Genomic DNA, 23,564 nt, shown 5'->3' with positions numbered 1-23,564 from the left:
TCTCTCTCTCTCTCTCTCTCTCTCTCTCTCTCTCTCTCTCTCTCTCTCTCTCTCTCTCTCTCTCTCTCTCTCTCTCTCTCTCTCTCTCTCTCTCTCTCTCTCTCTCTCTCTCTCTCTCTCTCTCTCTCTCTCTCTCTCTCTCTCTCTCTCTCTCTCTCTCTCTCTCCTCTCTCTCCTCTCTCTCTCTCTCTCTCTCTCTCTCTCTATATATATATATATATATACTGTGTTACAAGTAAAAGTCCGGAATTCAAAGTGTACTTGGGTAAAAGTCCAAAAGTATTGGCATCAGAATGTACTAAAAGTACCAAAAGAAAAAGTAGGCCTACTCATTATGCACAATGTCCCATTTTGAATGTATAACAATCTTTTGAAAAAAAGAAGATCAGCTATTTTCAAATGAATGTGTGTAGGGCTGAAGTGGTTAAGTGTATGTTTTGTAATAATAATCAAAGTAACTATAGTAACAAAAGTTTGCAAATAAATGTAGTGGAGTAAAAGTACAATATTTGGATCCAAGATGTAGTGAAGTAGAAGTAAATAAGTAAGTATAAGTATTGGAAATCAGAAATACTCCAGTAAAGTCAAAGTACATGAAAACGTTACTTAATTACAGCACTTGAGTGAATGTAATCGGTTACTTTCCACCACTACACCAGTAGTTCTCAAAGTGGGGTCCGGGGACGCCCCAGGGGTCCTTGAGGGAGTTCCAGGGGGTCCCCAGCTAAATTATGGTAACCAAATGGACCCTGATGGGTCTGTAACTCAGAGTATTCCATTTGTACACACTCAGAGTTAAATTAACTCTGAGATTTTACAATATGAATTGTGGTCCCAGAGATAGAAATGACATTAAATGGGGGTCCGTAGCCTAATGCATGTCAAACTGGTGGTCCTGGAAGGTAAAACGTTTGAGAATCACTGCTAGAGCCGTAAAACTCTTCTTAGTCGTGGGGGACGGGTCACTGGCATATCTATCTTCTATCGATCTACAATATAATAATATATATAAATGCACCATGTCTCTGTCTCAAATTGACACACGTGTTCCACACCCCCACAGGGAGTGCAGTGCCCGGTGTCGAGTCGGTCGGACACACGGTTGTCCAGGACCGCCACAAAAGGCCTCTGCCCGGGCTCTGCCCAGGGTCCATATATGGAGCTGGCATGTTCTGACATCACACCACTCCATATTTGGGCATGCCTGACACAGAATTCCATATATACACTGGCCTGTTCTGACATCACAACATGGGCACCGCTCTAGTCTTTTCAAATGAGGGCTAATGACCACTGCACCACACAGTGGACACACGCACTGTGCAGTAGTACCTTGTGTGGCCAGCAGGAGGAGCAGCCTTCCCTTGTCCAGCTCCAGGGTGAGGCCGGCGGCGGTTCCCTCGCTCGCCCCACCGGCGTGGAGCAGCGTCCCCGAGTTCCTGAGGGTCTTGAACTTCAGAGAGATGTTCTCCCTGGTGGACGCCTGCGGGGGGGTGACGTTCCCCCCGGACCCCACCCCAGCCGGGGGAGTCCCCCGGCTGTAGAGCAGACTGCTGCTGCTGCTGTCGCCACCGAAGCTCACCACATCAGAGGCTGCAGTGTGGGGAACAGCAACATATAAGGATGGATAAATGGTACATTTATATAGCGCCTTTATCCAAGGAGCTTTACATAGATTGTGCATTACATTCACCCATTCACACACACATTCATACACCTTTACATAGATTGTGCATTACCAGAGATTAAAATAGGGTGCATTTTGCATCCCAAAACGCAGTTTATAGTTAAGTTAATAAAACAATGACCTCTGCATCCATGCACGGGATGCACTACTGCAGGGGTTCTCAACGTTTTTGGCCGGGGACCCCCGAAAATGCTTTGGCAACGTCTCGGGACCCCCGCCCCGCCCCCTCCCGACCCTCAATATAAATTGACTGCTACAATAACCTTAATAATAGAGACAATACACCATAAATAAATACTGAAACCAGAAATAATACCAGATACCACCCGAGGGGTCGCGACCCACGGGTTGAGAACACCTGCACTACTGTACTGTTTTTTATTCTAGTTTATTTTGCTAGCTTTAGTTATAATAATCATTTCTTCTTTTTTTAACATAATTATTTAAAATAATAATGAAAGAAATTCTATAAACCAGAAAACCGCACCACGTTGCAAGCTTGTAGATCTGCTATTTTCACTAATCTCTCTTTTGGGTCTCGACCTGAAACGTTTAGGGAATTAGCCACCACTTTATAGACAACCATTCGACCGACCGACTTCAAATTCGCCACACACAGATCGACCCGAGGGAGTCCCCGAGCAGTGCCCGCCCGGTGTCGACTCGGTCGGATAAGATAAGCCCAAATGATCCAATTTATTGGCAACACGGGCACTGCACTCCCTCGTGGAGATCTGCGACGTGTGTGTGTGTGTGTGTGTGTGTGTGTGTGTGTGTGTGTGGTGAATTTGAAGGCTGTCGGTTGAACGGTTCTCGAGATACGTAGATCACAGACGTGCATTTAGGTAGATACGTAGATCACAGACGTGCATACAGGTATATACGTAGATCACAGACGTGCATTTAGGTATATACGTAGATCACAGACGGGCATATAGGTAGATACGTAGATCACAGACGTGCATATAGGTAGATACGTAGATCACAGACGTGCATATAGGTAGATACGTAGATCACAGACGTGCATATAGGTAGATACGTAGATCACAGACGTGCATATAGGTGTAGCCCAGTCTACAATTCATCCCTTAATTCATTTAGACTACTGGCTAAAATTCATGTAATATATAAATAGGTTAAAAGTAAAACATTTAAACATTATTCTAAATTAACCTGAATGCATATGGTTTAAATAGGGTCAAATATATGGAAGAAGCCATGTATTAAAATAGGAAACTAATTCACAGTGCTTTGAGTTGAAACCTTGAAATGAGTGCATTAGGCCTTTAATGCATAGTTTGTTTGCATTGTACATTGCCCAGCACATGGTGTGCAGGCACACAACCTATCTTGTTAGCAGAAGTTGTGTCAATCTTGTTTTCTTTTGTTTTTGATTTGTTCATGCTTAATTGACAGCCAATCGGGAGTCCAGTCTCAGGTGGAGGTGGGTTCTCAGAGCCAGCTAGGGAACAGGTGTTCTAAATCAGCCCAAAAGCCTCTAATCAGTCATTCTAACAGAGACAGGCAGAGTGAGAAGTCAGTTTGTTCAGTTGATCCTGTGTGAAGAGAAATAAGTTTGTAACCTTGGTTGACGACCAATTATCCTGTATGGTGTGAACTTTATTGATCTGCAAGAGGTAAATATGCCTGTGTAATGTTTCTGTGCTGTAACTAAATGTTGGAGTGTAACAGTTAATGTGTATGTATATTGTGACTAGCAATTAGCATTTTCACAACATCACATGGCTTTGTATTATGTTGTAAATGCATAGCTTGGCATTCTAAGTGATTGGTTTAAGTACAAGCTACAACTATCTCTTCATGATGTAGTATATGGACTTGTTGCTTAGCTGATTTATTTGCTTCAGGACACTGGCAATTGTGAGCATCACAGTTCCGTTGGAACACACTGCCCTGCTGAAGAGTGGCTGTCTCTACTGTTTCTTCTTCCTGAGTGTTTCTTGTGTAGTAGTACTCTGGGTGGGGCCTGAGTTCGTTAACTCAGATCCCTAATGGTGCTATGTGAGTGCCGTGAAGAGATAGACCCCACTAAAATTCCCCCAGAGATTACGCCAATAGCGGGTGGGAGCGCCTGGGGTACGGTGCACTACATAGAAGCTACAGGCAGCCCAGATGAGTTTACAGAGAAGTTAAACAAGCTTCTCCAGGACGAGGGGAAAACAATGGATGATATCCAACAACTATGCACCCCCAGTGCACCGGGGCCCAGCAACACTGAGTCCATTATACGTGCAGTGGGTGATGTATGGCGCAGAACCAGTAAACCGACAGACAGCCATGGTTATAGACGTCTGAGGACATTCTCCGGAGTCAGTCCCACTCCAACAGGAGAAGAAGGCCTAGACCTCTGGCTGGAGCAGGCCAAAATACTGGTTGAGGAGAGTGAATGCTCCGAGAAAGAGACACGCAGAAGAATACTTGAGAGTCTCAGAGGTCCCGCCTTAGAGATCATTCAAGCTGTGCGTATGACTGATCCTGATGCTTGCCCCATGGATTACATAGAGGCAATAGAGAGCATTTTCGGTGTGACAGGGTCAGGTGAAGTCGCGTTCAGATCCCTCCGACAGCACCCTGAGGAGCGTTTGTCTGAATTTCTTAGATTAGAGAGGTCCCTTCACAAAGTAGTGCAAGGAGGTGGCCTCCCAGTTAGCACAGCTAACAAAGCCCGAGTTGAGCAGCTTATTAGGGGTTCGACCTCTGACCTTCTGTTACTTCAGTTGAAAGTTAGGGAACGAAAGGATAACCCCCCTTCTTTTCTGAATCTGCTAAAAGAGATCCGGGAAGAGGAAGACCGCCACTCTGTTAGAGAAAGCCTAGCCGCACCCAAGCGCCGTCAGCATGTGCGCACAGTGCAGGCATCTCAAGAAAGAGAACAGTGTGAACCTGAAGACCAAATGGATGAGCAAAGCCCACAATCCTCTGATCGTCCAAGTGGTTCAAAGAAAAAGAATAAGCCAAAACCTGAGTCACACAGTGAGCTACAGTCACTTAGACAACAGGTGAAAGCACTAGAAAATAAGATGAGTGTTATGTCAGTGACACCGACCGCTGACCGCAACTCCACAACTTGGTCCAGAAAGAACAAGGCAGCTTCAGGCCATAAGCCTGGTCCGACCAAAGGACAGTCTCCCAAAGAGACTGGTGGATATTTCTGCTACCGGTGTGGAGAGAGTGGCCATATCGCGCCTAAGTGCACTGCCCCAGAGAACACACAGAAAGTCATCAAAAAGCTAATACGCTTAGTGCGCACAGGGAAAGACAACACAAAGGAGAACCCAGAAGAGGACCCAGACTCATCAGAAGAGCAGTGTGTTGCCAGGGTCAACACGTTGGAAGTCCCTGAAGACGACAGCCTGCCTGAAGGTCTCGTGGGTCCGTCAATGATTCACCCAATCAAAGTGAATGACTTAACCTGCAATGCTCTTCTAGACAGTGGTTCCAACGTGACCATAATATTTGAGAGTTGGTTCAACGAACACTTGCAGGATGTCCCAGTACACCCCATCTCTCGTCTAGGCCTCTGGGGTCTGTCCGACACAGAGTATCCTTATCAAGGCTATGCCGTGGTGGAGATGGAGTTTCCAGAAAATATGACAGGTGTCAAAGGGCCCATAGTAGTCTTAGCTTTGGTCTGTCCTGAGCCAGAGCACTACAATCAAGCCCCTGTGATTGTTGGCACCAATGCATTCCTGTTTCACAGACTATGGGATCTGTTGAAAGAAAGTGGTGATGAAACCATTGTTCACTCTATGAGAATCCAACCAGTGTATGCACCAGTCCAAGTGCAGGCTCAGCTCACTCCAGCTGAGGCAATGGATGACACTGTTGGACAAGTGAAATGGCAAGGACCTGGTCCGCTCTCAATACCCCCAGGGGAGAAGTATTACGTCACTTGTAAAGTTGACAGTCCAACTCCCCTGTCAAAAGACATTGTGATGATTGATGCACCCACTGAACAGTCACTACCAGCTGGCGTGCTAGTACAGCCCAGTGTGCTGAAGAGGACAGACGTAGACGCCAACTGCTTCACAGTGCTCCTTCATAATGAGTCCCAAAAGCAAACCTCAATACCAGTGGGCACTGTAGTTGCAGAGATGTACGCTGTTGATGCAGTTACCCCAGTCCAGTCATCTCCTGTCCCAGCAGATGCAATTGACCCAGCTCTGTTTGATTTCGGAAATTCACCCATCCCTGAGGAATGGAAGAACCGCCTTCGACAGAAGTTAGCTGAGAGAACAAATGTCTTCTCATGGCATGAGTGGGATGTTGGCCTGGCAAAGGGTGTGGAGCACCGCATACGCCTACATGACCCCAGACCATTCAGGGAAAGGTCACGCAGGTTGGCTCCCGCAGACATCGACGATGTCCGACGCCACCTACAGCAGCTGCTAGAGACAGGGATTGTTAAGGAGTCCCGTAGTCCCTACGCCTCTCCCATTGTGGTTGTCCGCAAAAAGAACGGACGGGTCAGATTCTGCATCGACTATAGAACCCTCAACAGTCGCACCATACCGGACCAGTACACGATGCCTCGCATCGATGATGCCTTAGATGCGTTGACCGGCAGCAAGTGGTTCTCGGTATTGGATTTAAGGAGTGGTTATTATCAGATAGCTATGACTGAGGAGGATAAAGAGAAGACAGCCTTCATTTGTCCCCTTGGATTCTATGAATTTGAGCGCATGCCACAAGGGATAACTGGAGCCCCTGCAACGTTCCAACGTTTAATGGAGAAAGCCGTTGGAGACATGCATCTCCTTCAAGTCCTTGTGTACCTAGATGACATAATTGTCTTTGGAAAAACGCTTGAGGAGCACGAGCAGCGTTTACTCAAGGTCCTAGACAGACTGGAAGAAGTAGGCCTGAAATTATCCATTGATAAATGCCAATTCTGTCAGCCTCGAGTGAAATACGTGGGCCACATTGTTTCCGAGTCCGGAATCGCCACTGACCCGGAGAAGGTGGAAGTGGTGAGGCATTGGAAAGAGCCCACCGATCTCAAATCTCTAAAGTCATTCCTAGGCTTTTGCGGCTACTATCGCCGTTTCATTGCCAATTACTCTGTCACTGTTCGTCCGCTTACCGAACTCACCAAAGGCTACCCACCAACTCAGCATGAGAAGAAAGGCCGGAAGGAGAAAGACCCAACGAAGACCTACTTCAAAGAGTCAGAGCCTTTCGGAGAGCGTTGGGATGATGCCTGTCGTGATGCCTTTCACAAGATCATTGAGTGCCTGATTAATGCCCCGGTGTTAGCCTTTGCCGACCCTTCTAAGCCCTACATTCTGCATGTAGATGCTAGTATGAATGGCCTTGGCGCCGTGTTGAACCAGGAGCACCCAGATGGCCTCAGACCAGTGGCCTTTGCCAGTCGTAAACTTAGTGGTCCTGAGACACGCTACCCAATCCACCAGCTGGAATTTCTGGCATTGAAGTGGGCGGTGGTGGACAAGTTCCATGACTACCTGTATGGTGCTAAGTTTACCGTAAGAACCGACAATAACCCGTTAACGTATGTCCTTACGTCAGCCAAGCTAAGTGCAGTAGGACATCGTTGGCTCGCAGCCCTAGCCACATACGACTTCACCGTCCAGTATCGTCCAGGGCGTCACAATATTGATGCTGATCTATTGTCACGGCAGTACGACAAAGAGGCTAGCGGCTGGACAGACATTCTACCGTCAGGTATCAAAGCCATCTGTCAGCGAGCTTGTGGCAATGAAGCACACGTCAGACTAGTAGAGCAACTAGGAGTCCCAGCAACTGTGGTGCCTGAAGCCTATGCCTTCCCAGTGAACCTAAGCCTAGGCACCATCGACCAGTTGAGCCCAAAAGACCTACAAACAGCTCAAGATCTAGATCCAGTGATTGGGCCTGTAAAGAAGATGATTGAAACTAAACAGAAACTGACTCATACTAAGAGTGATCCCCCTGATGTCGCCTTACTCATCCGTGAGGGGAGTAAGCTTGAGTCACGAGATGGAATACTCTTCAGAGTAACAAAGAAAGTGTCTGGAAGGAAGATTAGACAGCTTGTCTTGCCTGAAAGATACCGGAGCGTGGTGTTAAGATCACTGCACGATGAGTGTGGACACATGGGAGTGGAACGAACCACCGAGCTGATCAAAGACAGGTTCTACTGGCCACGTCTGTCAAGTGAGGTGGAGCGGTACGTCCGCACATGTGGGAGATGCATCTCCAGAAAGACACTTCCTCAACGTGCCTCACCACTGAACCAAATCACTAGTGATGGACCCTTAAATTTAGTCTGTATTGACTTTCTACAGATTGAGCCAGATTCCAAAGGTACGGCTAATGTCTTAGTTGTGACAGATCACTACACACGCTATGCACAGGCATTTTCTACCAAGGACCAAAAAGCCATCACTGTAGCGAAAGTCTTATGGGAAAAATACTTTGTGCATTACGGTCCGCCTGCACGGATACACTCTGATCAGGGCAGAGATTTTGAGTCTCGACTGATCAAGGAGCTCCTGTCCATGCTTGGGATCCGTAAGTCACGTACCTCCCCGTACCATCCGCAAGGTGATGCCCAACCAGAGCGTTTTAACCGAACTCTCCTGGCAATGCTTGGTACCCTGGACACGAAAAAGAAGCAGTGTTGGAGCCAGCACATCAGTCAGCTTGTACACGCGTACAATTGTACTAGGAATGATGCTACTGGTTACTCTCCATATTGTCTAATGTTCGGGAGAGAAGCAAGGTTGCCAGTCGACATCTGCTTTGGCACGTCACCAGACGGAGAGGGTGAGTCATCTTACCTCCAGTACGTCGCTCAGATGAAGAAAGAGTTGCAGAGTGCCTACAAGCTAGCATCTGAGGCCGCTACAAAGAGTCACCTGAGAAACAAGTCCTACTATGATCAGCGTGTTAGGGATTTGCCCTTGGGAGTAGGTGACCGAGTCCTTATACGGAATGTTGGACTCAAAGGCAAGCACAAACTGGAAGACCGATGGAAGCCAACACCATACGTAGTGGTGAAGAAACTACCGAACCTGCCGGTGTACAAGGTCAAACCAGAAGGCTCTGGTGTGGGCACAGTCAAAACTCTGCACCGAGACCATCTGTTGCCCATAGGTTACCTGGTAAGGATGTCCAATCCTCCTGATGATACAGGGCCTGTCAAAAGAAAGCCTGTCACGAGATCGCAGCATGCCAGACGGAGTCACAGACCAGCTACGTCTGCTGACAAATCTTTGGAAAGTGACACAGACTCATCGGCCGAAGAGTTTGAAACTAACCGTAGACCTCCAGCTATGGATGTGGATGAGATCCGGAGACACCTCTCTACTACCTATCAAGCCCCTGGAGATCCTGAGAGTCAAGAGGAGGAGGCCTCTGAAGCCTCGGATCAATCAGTTATGGAAACTGATGATGACGAATCCCCTGAAGGCACAGCACCTTCTAGTGATAACGAGGAACCTGCTGAAGGAACTGAACCTTCTAGAGAAGCATCTGATGCAGAAGAGATGATTAATGATGCTGTGGAAGACACGGAGCAAGATTCAGAAGAAGTAAGCTCAGTCCCTACACGTGCGACAAGGAGTAAAGCAGCTACTAGTATCCGAAAGTCCCACAGAGAATCTAAACCAGTCATACGATTGACTTACGATAAGCCTGGTGACCCATCCAATGAACCAGTTACCATCATGCATCATGGGATGGTCATTCAGTTCAAGTTAAGTCCCCAAAACAACAGAAAATCAGTCAAGAAGTCTAAACCGAGCCGGATGTCATCTGATGATGATAGAAGGAAGCACCCTACCAAGCTGAAGAAGAAAGGTGTCAGATGAGGGCATCTTGACAGTCAGAAGGGGGAGGGTGTAGCCCAGTCTACAATTCATCCCTTAATTCATTTAGACTACTGGCTAAAATTCATGTAATATATAAATAGGTTAAAAGTAAAACATTTAAACATTATTCTAAATTAACCTGAATGCATATGGTTTAAATAGGGTCAAATATATGGAAGAAGCCATGTATTAAAATAGGAAACTAATTCACAGTGCTTTGAGTTGAAACCTTGAAATGAGTGCATTAGGCCTTTAATGCATAGTTTGTTTGCATTGTACATTGCCCAGCACATGGTGTGCAGGCACACAACCTATCTTGTTAGCAGAAGTTGTGTCAATCTTGTTTTCTTTTGTTTTTGATTTGTTCATGCTTAATTGACAGCCAATCGGGAGTCCAGTCTCAGGTGGAGGTGGGTTCTCAGAGCCAGCTAGGGAACAGGTGTTCTAAATCAGCCCAAAAGCCTCTAATCAGTCATTCTAACAGAGACAGGCAGAGTGAGAAGTCAGTTTGTTCAGTTGATCCTGTGTGAAGAGAAATAAGTTTGTAACCTTGGTTGACGACCAGTTATCCTGTATGGTGTGAACTTTATTGATCTGCAAGAGGTAAATATGCCTGTGTAATGTTTCTGTGCTGTAACTAAATGTTGGAGTGTAACAGTTAATGTGTATGTATATTGTGACTAGCAATTAGCATTTTCACAACATCACATGGCTTTGTATTATGTTGTAAATGCATAGCTTGGCATTCTAAGTGATTGGTTTAAGTACAAGCTACAACTATCTCTTCATGATGTAGTATATGGACTTGTTGCTTAGCTGATTTATTTGCTTCAGGACACTGGCAATTGTGAGCATCACAGTTCCGTTGGAACACACTGCCCTGCTGAAGAGTGGCTGTCTCTACTGTTTCTTCTTCCTGAGTGTTTCTTCTGGAGTTTGTTCTCCTGGAGTGTTTCATCGCTGCTGTTCCCTGTGCTGCATTCCCACCATCACGCAGCTAACCCTCACCATTCCCCCTCTAACATTATCCATGGACTTGTGAGTACTGTACATGAGCACGTGCACTTTTATTTTCTGCTTGTGAAACAAGTGAAGCGGCCACTACAGTTTGTAGGCCACAACGCACCCAAGCCACGACTCAGGCCTGCAACGAGCGTTCAGTTAGCGTCACTAAAGAACATTTAAGTTGCAAAGTCAGGTGTGTGTGTGAGTGTGCGAGTGGGGCCCATAACTGTATGTGATCTGTTGTTTACCATTCTGCAATTATTCACATTCTGAATCCTTTTTATTTTATATTTCATACTGCATTGAGAAACATTTATTGTGTTTTGGTGTTAATAAATACCCCTGTCTATGCTAGGTATTCAACACATTCAGTGCCTAAGACGTCGTGATCTTGTGTCATAGCTCACAGATAATTCATGTTTGGTAATGAAACAATTCATGTATGGTAATGATATGATTCATGTTGGGTAATGCTTGTTTAAAAAGTAGTTAAAAGCTTGTTTAAAAGGTAGTTAAAAGCAAGTAAGAAGGTAAAAGCATACTTAAAGGTGTATAAGGTAATTGTATTCTCTAACTTTGTTTAGAGGCACCGTCAACTGAATTAAAATTACATAAGTACAGAGTTAAAAAGGTAATAAGTTAGACTACAGGTAGTCGCGCCAGTTCATTAAAACGAACTCAGGCCCCACCCAGAGTACTACTACACAAGAAACCTCATAGCTACCTGGGATGGGTGTTACATAGGTATATACGTAGATCACAGACGTGCATACAGGTATATACGTAGATCACAGACGTGCATATAGGTAGATACGTAGATCACAGACGTGCATACAGGTATATACGTAGATCACAGACGTGCATATAGGTAGATACGTAGATCACAGACGTGCATACAGGTATATACGTAGATCACAGACGTGCATACAGGTATATACGTAGATCACAGACGTGCATACAGGTATATACGTAGATCACAGACGTGCATATAGGTAGATACGTAGATCACAGACGTGCATACAGGTATATACGTAGATCACAGACGTGCATATAGGTAGATACGTAGATCACAGACGTGCATATAGGTAGATACGTAGATCACAGACGTGCATACAGGTATATACGTAGATCACAGACGTGCATATAGGTAGATACGTAGATCACACACGTGCATACATACAGTAGGTACGTTTTGAAACGGCAGGACTGACCATAAGGACAGCCGTACATCTCCAGCCTGAGGCCGATGCGTCCGCTGGGGTTCCAGTCCAGAGGGACCAGGCGGAGGTAGCGCGCCAGCACCGCCTGCTGGAACCTGTGTTGAACCACGCTGTCGGCGTTACCGTTACCTGGAAAAGACTGAACACAAGAGACACAGTAACACTGTCAGCGTTACCGTAGCGTAGCCTGTCCCAGACCTTTGAAGAGATACAGTAACACTGTCAGCGTTACCGTAGCGTAGCCTGTCCCAGACCTTTGAAGAGATACAGTAACACTGTCAGCGTTACCGTAGCGTAGCCTGCTGTCCCAGACCTTTGAAGAGATACAGTAACACTGTCAGCATTACCGTAGCGTAGCCTGTCCCAGACCTTTGAAGGAGATTTGTGTCATTGAGGGGTCAGAAAACAGAGCTCGAGCGCTGTTCATGCAGCCCTGGAGTGACAAGCTGGAGTTTTTGCCTTTATTTTATATTTTTTTATAGAGGGACAGACAGTAGGCTGACAGGAAATGGGGAGAGAGATGGGGGGAAGACATGCAGTAAAGGCCATCGGGATCGCGAGTCGAACCCGCGCCACACTGCCAGACTGGATTGCCAGCCAAGGTGCCTGGACCACTGAGCCATGGCCCAGGCCTGAAATACATTGTTTGCAACGATGGCAGCGCATGGATCAACAATTCTAGGCATTTTTTTATGGTTTTTATTTTGTGGCTTTCGCCTTTATTTTATATATTTTATGGAGGGACAGACAGTAGGCTGACAGAAAATGGGGAGAGAGATGAGGGGAAGACATGCAGTAAAGGCCGTCGGGATGGGGAGTCGAACCTGCGGCACGCTGCCAGACCACGGTGTCTGGACCACTGAGCCATGGCCCAGGCCCATGACAACTGTTTTAAAGTATTGTACAGTGACAACTAAAGTCTCTTTAATGTTTATGTTGTACTATTACTAATAAACAATCTAAAATAAAGGGATTTAAGATCATTAAAGCTGGGCTGTTGCCTGAGTCCAGTGCATTCTGCCAACTTACGGTCCAGGACTTGTCACTCTTTGCCTAGCACTTCACGCCGAAGTCTATGTAGAAGAGCCGCCATTGGACTGAAGCCCCATGAAGTGACCAATAGAAGTCTATGTAGAAGAGCCGCCATTGGACTGAAGCCCCATGAAGTGACCAATAGAAGTCTATGTAGAAGAGCCGCCATTGGACTGAAGCCCCATGAAGTGACCAATAGAAGTCTATGTAGAAGAGCCGCCATTGGACTGAAGCCCCATGAAGTGACCAATAGAAGTCTATGTAGAAGAGCCGCCATTGGACTGAAGCCCCATGAAGTGACCAATAGAAGTCTATGTAGAAGAGCCGCCATTGGACTGAAGCCCCATGAAGTGACCAATAGAAGTCTATGTAGAAGAGCCGCCATTGGACTGAAGCCCCATGAAGTGACCAATAGAAGTCTATGTAGAAGAGCCGCCATTGGACTGAAGCTCCATGAAGTGAACGGAGTTGTCACACTTCTGTCCTCTACATGGCGCTGGCCTGCCCCAGCCTGTGTGATTTCTGGTCTAGAGGGACGGGTGCTGGTCGAAAACAGGCGGTGGATCCTATTGGTTCATGCGCCGATCTGGGAGCCCGCCCCCCCAGGCCCCTCCGCCCCTCCCCGGTAGAAAACAGCGAAGAACACTGACGTCACCAAATTTGGAGCGACGTCCCTCTGTCTGCACTGTTATTGGTTAGCGAAGTACAAGTTGACTCCCACTTCCTATGACATATTTTCCAATGGGTTTCCCCCTTAGAGTATATATTAATAGAGACGGCACCAGATTTCTCCTCCCATCCACTTGCATTAAGTTGCTCTAAAGCGCATGAGGCGATTTCACCCGGCCCGTTAGTCACTTGTTTTGCACCTGTTTTCATAGACCTGCGGGTTGCTTATTTCTCTCGCGAAATGAGTCAACACTGCTCTGAATGCACTTACATAATACGAATTGTAACCGGACGCTTCGAGCAAGACAACCAGAGCTAACATAATCCACTCTCCATATGCATGTCGATGTCATACAGTACACTGCCTCTCTCCATATGCATGTTGATGTAATGCAGTACACTGCCTCTCTCCATATGCATGTCGATGTAATGCAGTACACTGCCTCTCTCCATATGCATGTTGATGTCATACAGTACACTGCCTCTCTCCATATGCATGTTGATGTCATACAGTACACTGCCTCTCTCCATATGCATGTTGATGTAATGCAGTACACTGCCTCTCTCCATATGCATGTCGATGTAATGCAGTACACTGCCTCTCTCCATATGCATGTTGATGTCATACAGTACACTGCCTCTCTCCATATGCATGTCGATGTCATACAGTACACTGCCTCTCTCCATATGCATGTCGATGTAATGCAGTACACTGCCTCTCTCCATATGCATGTTGATTTCATACAGTACACTGCCTCTCTCCATATGCATGTCGATGTCATACAGTACACTGCCTCTCTCCATATGCATGTCGATGTAATGCAGTACACTGCCTCTCTCCATATGCATGTTGATGTCATACAGTACACTGCCTCTCTCCATATGCATGTTGATGTCATACAGTACACTGCCTCTCTCCATATGCATGTTGATGTAATGCAGTACACTGCCTCTCTCCATATGCATGTCGATGTAATGCAGTACACTGCCTCTCTCCATATGCATGTTGATGTCATACAGTACACTGCCTCTCTCCATATGCATGTCGATGTCATACAGTACACTGCCTCTCTCCATATGCATGTCGATGTAATGCAGTACACTGCCTCTCTCCATATGCATGTTGATTTCATACAGTACACTGCCTCTCTCCATATGCATGTCGATGTCATACAGTACACTGCCTCTCTCCATATGCATGTTGATGTCATACAGTACACTGCCTCTCTCCATATGCATGTCGATGTCATACAGTACACTGCCTCTCTCCATATGCATGTCGATGTAATGCAGTACACTGCCTCTCTCCATATGCATGTTGATGTCATACAGTACACTGCCTCTCTCCATATGCATGTTGATGTCATACAGTACACTGCCTCTCTCCATATGCATGTTGATGTAATGCAGTACACTGCCTCTCTCCATATGCATGTCGATGTAATGCAGTACACTGCCTCTCTCCATATGCATGTCGATGTCATACAGTACTCTGCCTCTCTCCATATGCATGTCGATGTAATGCAGTACACTGCCTCTCTCCATATGCATGTTGATGTCATACAGTACACTGCCTCTCTCCATATGCATGTCGATGTAATGCAGTACACTGCCTCTCTCCATATGCATGTCGATGTAATGCAGTACACTGCCTCTCTCCATATGCATGTCGATGTCATACAGTACACTGCCTCTCTCCATATGCATGTTGATGTAATGCAGTACACTGCCTCTCTCCATATGCATGTCGATGTAATGCAGTACACTGCCTCTCTCCATATGCATGTTGATGTCATACAGTACACTGCCTCTCTCCATATGCATGTCGATGTAATGCAGTACACTGCCTCTCTCCATATGCATGTTGATGTAATGCAGTACACTGCCTCTCTCCATATGCATGTTGATGTCATACAGTACACTGCCTCTCTCCATATGCATGTCGATGTAATGCAGTACACTGCCTCTCTCCATATGCATGTCGATGTCATACAGTACACTGCCTCTCTCCATATGCATGTCGATGTAATGCAGTACACTGCCTCTCTCCATATGCATGTTGATGTCATACAGTACACTGCCTCTCTCCATATGCATGTCGATGTAATGCAGTACACTGCCTCTCTCCATATGCATGTTGATGTCATACAGTACACTGCCTCTCTCCATATGCATGTCGATGTAATGCAGTACACTGCCTCTCTCCATATGCATGTTGATTTCATACAGTACACTGCCTCTCTCCATATGCATGTTGATGTAATGCAGTACACTGCCTCTCTCCATATGCATGTTGATTTCATACAGTACACTGCCTCTCTCCATATGCATGTCGATGTCATACAGTACACTGCCTCTCTCCATATGCATGTCGATGTAATGCAGTACACTGCCTCTCTCCATATGCATGTTGATGTCATACAGTACACTGCCTCTCTCCATATGCATGTTGATGTCATACAGTACACTGCCTCTCTCCATATGCATGTTGATGTCATACAGTACACTGCCTCTCTCCATATGCATGTTGATGTCATACAGTACACTGCCTCTCTCCATATGCATGTTGATGTAATGCAGTACACTGCCTCTCTCCATATGCATGTTGATGTCATACAGTACACTGCCTCTCTCCATATGCATGTCGATGTCATACAGTACACTGCCTCTCTCCATATGCATGTTGATGTAATGCAGTACACTGCCTCTCTCCATATGCATGTTGATGTAATGCAGTACACTGCCTCTCTCCATATGCATGTCGATGTCATACAGTACACTGCCTCTCTCCATATGCATGTCGATGTCATACAGTACACTGCCTCTCTCCATATGCATGTCGATGTCATTGTCAGGGACCGAGTTGGTTGGAAGGAGAGACACAGGGAAACTTGTTGTGGGTTTAACTTAAAAGTTCATTTGTGGTATTTATTTCTTGGTTCCAAAGAAATAATAAACAAATAACAAATGTGGGCCCAAACAAAATGAGATCAACTTAAACATAACTAAACAAAAACCTGAACTGAACAACACAACTGATCTCACCAGAATGGCACATGAGGGGAACATATATAGGGATGGGTCAACCCATCCGAAACACAAGGGGGTAAATACAAAGACTGTAACTCAAACCCACTATCAACAACCCCTGCCCCTCCCCATGGTGCAGAGAGACTGTGGTGCAGTCCGATTGTCCCCAGCAGCTGCCAATATGGAGCAGCTGGCTCCCCTTGCTCTGGCCAGCCAATCAGTGAACTGAAAACTCAAAGAAAACTCAGTCAGCTCAAAATGTAAATAAACAGACAAAACTAAATAATAGTCATTCCAGCTGTGTGTCTTGTGTATAGTTATTTCAATGTGTTTGTGTGTTAAGTGTATGTAAAACATCATGAGAATGTATATAACCTAAATAAATAGACAAAAAGGAAAAGTCACCATACAATATAGGCTGTCTCAATGTGAGGCTGCTGAGGCAGCCCTCAGTCATACAGTACACTGCCTCTCTCCATATGCATGTCGATGTCATACAGTACACTGCCTCTCTCCATATGCATGTCGATGTCATACAGTACACTGCCTCTCTCCATATGCATGTCGATGTCATACAGTACACTGCCTCTCTCCATATGCATGTTGATGTAATGCAGTACATTACATCTCCATATGCATGTCGATGTAATGCAGTACACTGCCTCTCTCCATATGCATGTCGATGTCATACAGTACACTGCCTCTCTCCATATGCATGTCGATGTCATACAGTACACTGCCTCTCTCCATATGCATGTTGATGTCATACAGTACACTGCCTCTCTCCATATGCATGTCGATGTCATACAGTACACTGCCTCTCTCCATATGCATGTCGATGTCATACAGTACACTGCCTCTCTCCATATGCATGTTGATGTAATGCAGTACACTGCCTCTCTCCATATGCATGTCGATGTCATACAGTACACTGCCTCTCTCCATATGCATGTCGATGTCATACAGTACACTGCCTCTCTCCATATGCATGTTGATGTCATACAGTACACTGCCTCTCTCCATATGCATGTTGATGTCATACAGTACACTGCCTCTCTCCATATGCATGTTGATGTAATGCAGTACACTGCCTCTCTCCATATGCATGTCGATGTCATACAGTACACTGCCTCTCTCCATATGCATGTCGATGTCATACAGTACACTGCCTCTCTCCATATGCATGTTGATGTCATACAGTACACTGCCTCTCTCCATATGCATGTTGATGTCATACAGTACACTGCCTCTCTCCATATGCATGTTGATGTAATGCAGTACACTGCCTCTCTCCATATGCATGTTGATGTCATACAGTACACTGCCTCTCTCCATATGCATGTTGATGTAATGCAGTACACTGCCTCTCTCCATATGCATGTTGATGTAATGCAGTACACTGCCTCTCTCCATATGCATGTTGATGTCATACAGTACACTGCCTCTCTCCATATGCATGTTGATGTCATACAGTACACTGCCTCTCTCCATATGCATGTTGATGTAATGCAGTACACTGCCTCTCTCCATATGCATGTTGATGTCATACAGTACACTGCCTCTCTCCATATGCATGTTGATGTAATGCAGTACACTGCCTCTCTCCATATGCATGTTGATGTCATACAGTACACTGCCTCTCTCCATATGCATGTCGATGTAATGCAGTACACTGCCTCTCTCCATATGCATGTTGATGTAATGCAGTACACTGCCTCTCTCCATATGCATGTTGATGTCATACAGTACACTGCCTCTCTCCATATGCATGTCGATGTAATGCAGTACACTGCCTCTCTCCATATGCATGTCGATGTCATACAGTACACTGACTCTCTCCATATGCATGTTGATGTCATACAGTACACTGCCTCTCTCCATATGCATGTTGATGTCATACAGTACACTGCCTCTCTCCATATGCATGTCGATGTCATACAGTACACTGCCTCTCTCCATATGCATGTTGATGTAATGCAGTACACTGCCTCTCTCCATATGCATGTCGATGTAATGCAGTACTCTGCCTCTCTCCATATGCATGTTGATGTAATGCAGTACACTGCCTCTCTCCATATGCATGTCGATGTCATGCAGTACACTGCCTCTCTCCATATGCATGTCGATGTCATACAGTACACTGCCTCTCTCCATATGCATGTCGATGTCATACAGTACACTGCCTCTCTCCATATGCATGTCGATGTAATGCAGTACACTGCCTCTCTCCATATGCATGTCGATGTAATGCAGTACATTACATCTCCATATGCATGTCGATGTAATGCAGTACATTACATCTCCATATGCATGTCGATGTAATGCAGTACATTACATCTCCATATGCATGTCGATGTAATGCAGTACATTACATCTCCATATGCATGTCGATGTAATGCAGTACACTGCCTCTCTCCATAATATGCATGTCGATGTAATGCAGTACATCAGGGGTTCTCAACCCGTGGGTCGCGACCCCTCGGGGGGTCGCCAAATTATTTTGGGGGGTCCCCAAAATATTTTCCAAAAAAAAAAAAAAAAAAAAAAGATTTTTTTTTAAATTTTATTTTCACGATTTTTTAAAAATAGCAGACCTACAAGTTCATAGCGCACCACTCGGTGGCGCGCTATGAGCTTGTAGATCTGCTATTTTTAAATAGCTAAATTATAACAATGCTTAAAACACCAAAAGGGGTTCCCGCCCAAAATGGTTTAAGGTTATTGTAGCAGTCAATTTATATTGGGGGTCGGGAGGGGGCGGGGCGGGGGTCCCGAGACGTTGCCAAAGCATTTTCGGGGGTCCCCGGCCAAAAACGTTGAGAACCCCTGCAGTACATTACATCTCCATATGCATGCCTCGTCTTCTCTCTCTCCATATGCATGGTGATGTTCTACACTGCCTGCTCTTCCCTCCCCGGAGGCTACAACAGCTTCTGAATTCCTGTGTGTTCATGACATGAATAGCCCCGCTGTGTAGATAGAAGCGCGATCCTGATGAATGCCTCCTCAGTGACTTGTGAAACGAGAGAGAGAGCCGAGGAGGAGCAGTTTGGCGAAGGCCCACAGCTGTAGTAACTAAGCAAATGGCCTGCGGAGGATAACATTCATTAACCCCACTCGCTCATTCCCAAGGCCTTCTTAAACGCCAGGCAACGAGAGAGGATTGATCTAAACCACTGTAAATATCTACAATTTAGGCATTTAGCAGACGCTCTTAATCCAGAGCGACTTACATTAAGCTAGAACAAAAAGGCATGCAGGGAATACATCACATATATAAAAAGCATTTATCATGAAACATGCGTAAGCTAAGAACGTAACAGTGGAATGTATAATATACATATAACCTATACATATATACTATACTATGCTATACATATGTATTATGACGTGCTATGACTACATATAATGCAATTCTAGTGCTGTCTACATAACATGCTATAAGTCTGTATCAAATGCTATCCAAGTCTACAAAAGTGCTATCTAAGGGGGTCTCTCCGTGTGTCTCTCTCTCATTCTAATCTACCGTAATCATCTCTCTCTCTCTCTTTTCATCTGGCTCATCACTGCCATCCTAATTGCGTCGTCCCCTTTGAAGCTGACATGGAGGTTAACCGCGTCAGGGTAAAGCTCAATCAGCTAATTAACTTGTTAACTCCGCCGTGCGTCCACACGGGAGGACGGGAGTCCGACCCCCTGTTGGAATTGAAAGAGAGAAAGAGAGAGAGAGAGAGATTCCTTCATGGCCAGAGACGTCGTGGTGGTGAAGAAGAAAATAGGGGGAAAATACACAACTGCAAAATGTGGGGCAGCGGTGGCCTAAGGGTTAGAGGAGCGCCCTTGTTGCCGAAAGGTTGCCGGTTCGATTCCCCGGACGGGCAGGACAAGTCTGGGTGGGGAAGTGATTGTCATCACTCACCAAACACCGCTGAAGTGCCCCTTGAGCAAGGCACTGAACCCCCAACTGCTCCCCCTGGAGCTGCTTAGTGGCCAACAGTATAAGAAGTGGTTGTACTGGTCAGCTCCCAGGTTTTTGTGTGTGTGTGCTACTACCCTGGGTAAATAAAGGATAAAAAAAATAAGAAGGGGGAAACACGAGGATATACAATAAAATCAGGACCAGCGCAGCTTCACGTCAAAAGTGCAACTACAAACATCAACAAGAAAAGACACATTAGCGTTTGTTCAGTGATGTTCACTGCACAATTGACACATCGAATATCACTTTTGTCACGCTAAAGAGGTGCTCCAAAATTCTCAAACGATACCATGTGCATTATAAAGGTAGACTGGTCCCATGCCATGGTTGCGATTTTGCGAATGCCGTAATACAAGTGGAATGCAAGTGGAATCACCATTTCACTTCTTCTCTGTTAGACGTGCGTGCGCATGTCGCGCAACACTACAATTATAAAATCCACCCGCTGTTTGCAACGACAAGCTTAGCGTGGAACCACTGACTGTAGGTCAGGTTTAATGGCTCCCGCCATTTGACGCGCATGTGTGCGTCCGTCCGTCTGTGGTCACATGAGACTATCTGTGACACACGACTATCATGTGTGCGTCCGTCCGTCTGTGTTCACATGAGACTATCTGTGACACACGACTATCATGTGTGCGTCCGTCCGTCTGTGGTCACATGAGACTATCTGTGACACACGACTATCATGTGTGCGTCCGTCCGTCTGTGGTCACATGAGACTATCTGTGACACACGACTATCATGTGTGCGTCCGTCCGTCTGTGGTCACATGAGACTATCTGTGACACACGACTATCATGTGTGCGTCCGTCCGTCTGTGGTCACATGACTATCTGTGCATTCAAGTAGCCTCGGAAACCCAGACGTTTTTATTTCCAGGGAGAAAAGAAAAGTCGGCATAGAGTAGCGCAAACGTTGATCTCTCTCTGCTGATTTCTGATCGTCTGCACCTTTGTTAAATTGACGCACACACGCACACCCGTACACACACACACACACACACACACACACACACACACACACACACACACACACACACACACACACACACACACACACACACACACACACACACACACACACACACACACACACACACACACACTCCTCTCTCTCTCTGTCGCTCTAATTAATTAGTCTCATGTCCAGCAGCTGCGCACAGTTTCTTCCGGCGGATCCTGCCAGGAGCTGCCTATGCCATAGAAAGCATAGGTGAGTTTCAGGCTAGCATTCAAGTGACTATCCTCACATTCCCTCTGCTCGCTCTGTTTGCCACGATGATGCAGCGTGGGTGGGGGGGGAATCCATAAACATGCTTCGTCAGCGGAGCAGCGACATGCTGCCTCATCTAGCCTACATCTGAAAGCTCGTCCTCAGCTGCGCTGACAGACTGAGTGCGCCCAGCAGGCCGCCCTCAGCGCAGCGGAGCGTTCAGCTCACCCATAAAGGACCGTGTTTCCTGCTGACTGAGAGGCTGCAGGCTGACGACAAGACAAAAGCTCTCGCTCTGTAGTTCTGGAGGAAATATATGAGCCGTGCAGAGACGGCCTAATCCTCCTGAACACATGCGGTATAGTTTGACTGATGTGACACGAGGCCAACGGCTTGGCTGAGATATACCAACCGCAAGGCAGGAGAAGGAAGTACAGTGGCTTTGAGAAGCGGTTCCCAAACTGGGGGTCAGGACTAGCCTAAAGTGTGAAACATGGTTTTCTCACTCAGTAAACAAACCAGCATATACACTACAGTAAGTGTATATACAGGGTATCTGCACATTTCTTTTTTTAAATTATTTTTTTATCCCTCGATTTTGTAACCCATTTGTTCACCCCTGTGCCAATTATCTAATGTGATCCTGGGCTCTCTACACACCCTCCACCAACCTAGTCCCCATATATGGGGGACATGGGGAGAGCAACGGACTTGAACTCATGCTTCCTTCATGCCTGAGTGTCCAAGTTGCTCCTTTACACGTGACAGGGGGGAGTTTCCCTGGTTGGACGTAGCGCGTGGAAGGAACACGTTATTCCAACCAGTTCCTTTCCCCTCCATCAGGCGCCCCGGCTGGCCAGTGGGAGGCAGTTTGTTTAGAGACCAGGATTACTGCATGTTTTTGTGAGGGTACCTACCCTAGGGGACACGGGGAGAACATGCAAACTCCACACAGAATGGCCCTTTCACCAACCCCGCCTCGGGTATGGGTGCTGATGACGCGGAGGAGGAAACACGCCGCCAGCACCCACAGCGCCCCGAGCGGGAATCAAACCCAGGACCTTCTAGCTGTGAGGCGACAGCACTACCAACTGTGCCACCGTGCCCCCCGGATGATCTTTATGATCCTAGATGACACATTGTATGCCTTTTCTGTACCATGTGTTGTTCTCGCTTACTGTAGGTCGCTCTGCCACATGGCTAAATTGTAATTGCTAGTAGTCGCTTAATTGGTTCTCTCGCAAAATCTGTCAAAGAACGCTGCAGGAGAGACGTCAGAGTTAAACACGGAGTGAGAAAGCAGCTCTGCTCCCTCTGATGTGAGCCCAGAGATCTATATTGCCATAAGTAAGCCAGGCAGCAGCGCTGCATATGCGGTCAACTCAACACACTCTTTTTTTCTGTGGCTTGACTAATGTGGAGCTTTACAAAACACACTGGAAGGTGCTGTGGATTTACTGCAGTTCAAATGTGTCAAATAATGTCTTAAGCTGCGAGAAGGAATATTCCGCCTGTCTCTTAAAAAGAGAAGAAGCTTATCCTCGGTTCTCTGTACTGAGGCTAAGTCGCTCACCGTGAGAAATGCTCCTATGAAATCTTACAGCATACCATACAGTACGCATACGATATGTAGGGGTTGCGTTCTTAATGTGTTGACTGCGTTATAAATTAATCTCTATAACTCCCGTTCCCCGTTTTGAAGAACCTTTTGAAGAATCACGCCGTCGCACGTGTACCTCCGTTTCATGAAAATCCGCCTGAAAATAGTCCCATTCCCGTTTGTGTTGAAAAAATCCACCACCGCCGCGATCCGAAACGACAACAACACAGAACAGAGCGAGATGGATGCGGCCATTACGCACCGTAGGCAATGCATTGAGCCTCAATGAATC

General features: G+C 46.2%; 1 pseudogene across 1 annotated transcript in view; it reads right to left on the bottom strand.

Moving 5' to 3' along the window:
• Positions 1–23,564, bottom strand: part of LOC306927573 (contactin-associated protein-like 4) — a 233,051-nt pseudogene that overhangs the window by 130,775 nt on the left and 78,712 nt on the right. The window contains exons 5-6 of the transcript in view: positions 11,739–11,886; positions 1,333–1,593 (exon numbers count right to left, since the gene is read on the bottom strand). The product of the transcript in view is annotated as a contactin-associated protein-like 4 (transcript). The remainder of the gene's footprint in view (positions 1–1,332; positions 1,594–11,738; positions 11,887–23,564) is intronic.

Source organism: Electrona antarctica (assembly GCF_951216825.1).
Source record: "Electrona antarctica genome assembly, chromosome: 1".
NCBI classification, from domain to species: domain Eukaryota; kingdom Metazoa; phylum Chordata; class Actinopteri; order Myctophiformes; family Myctophidae; genus Electrona; species Electrona antarctica.
This window is presented reverse-complemented; position numbering and strand designations above follow the sequence as displayed.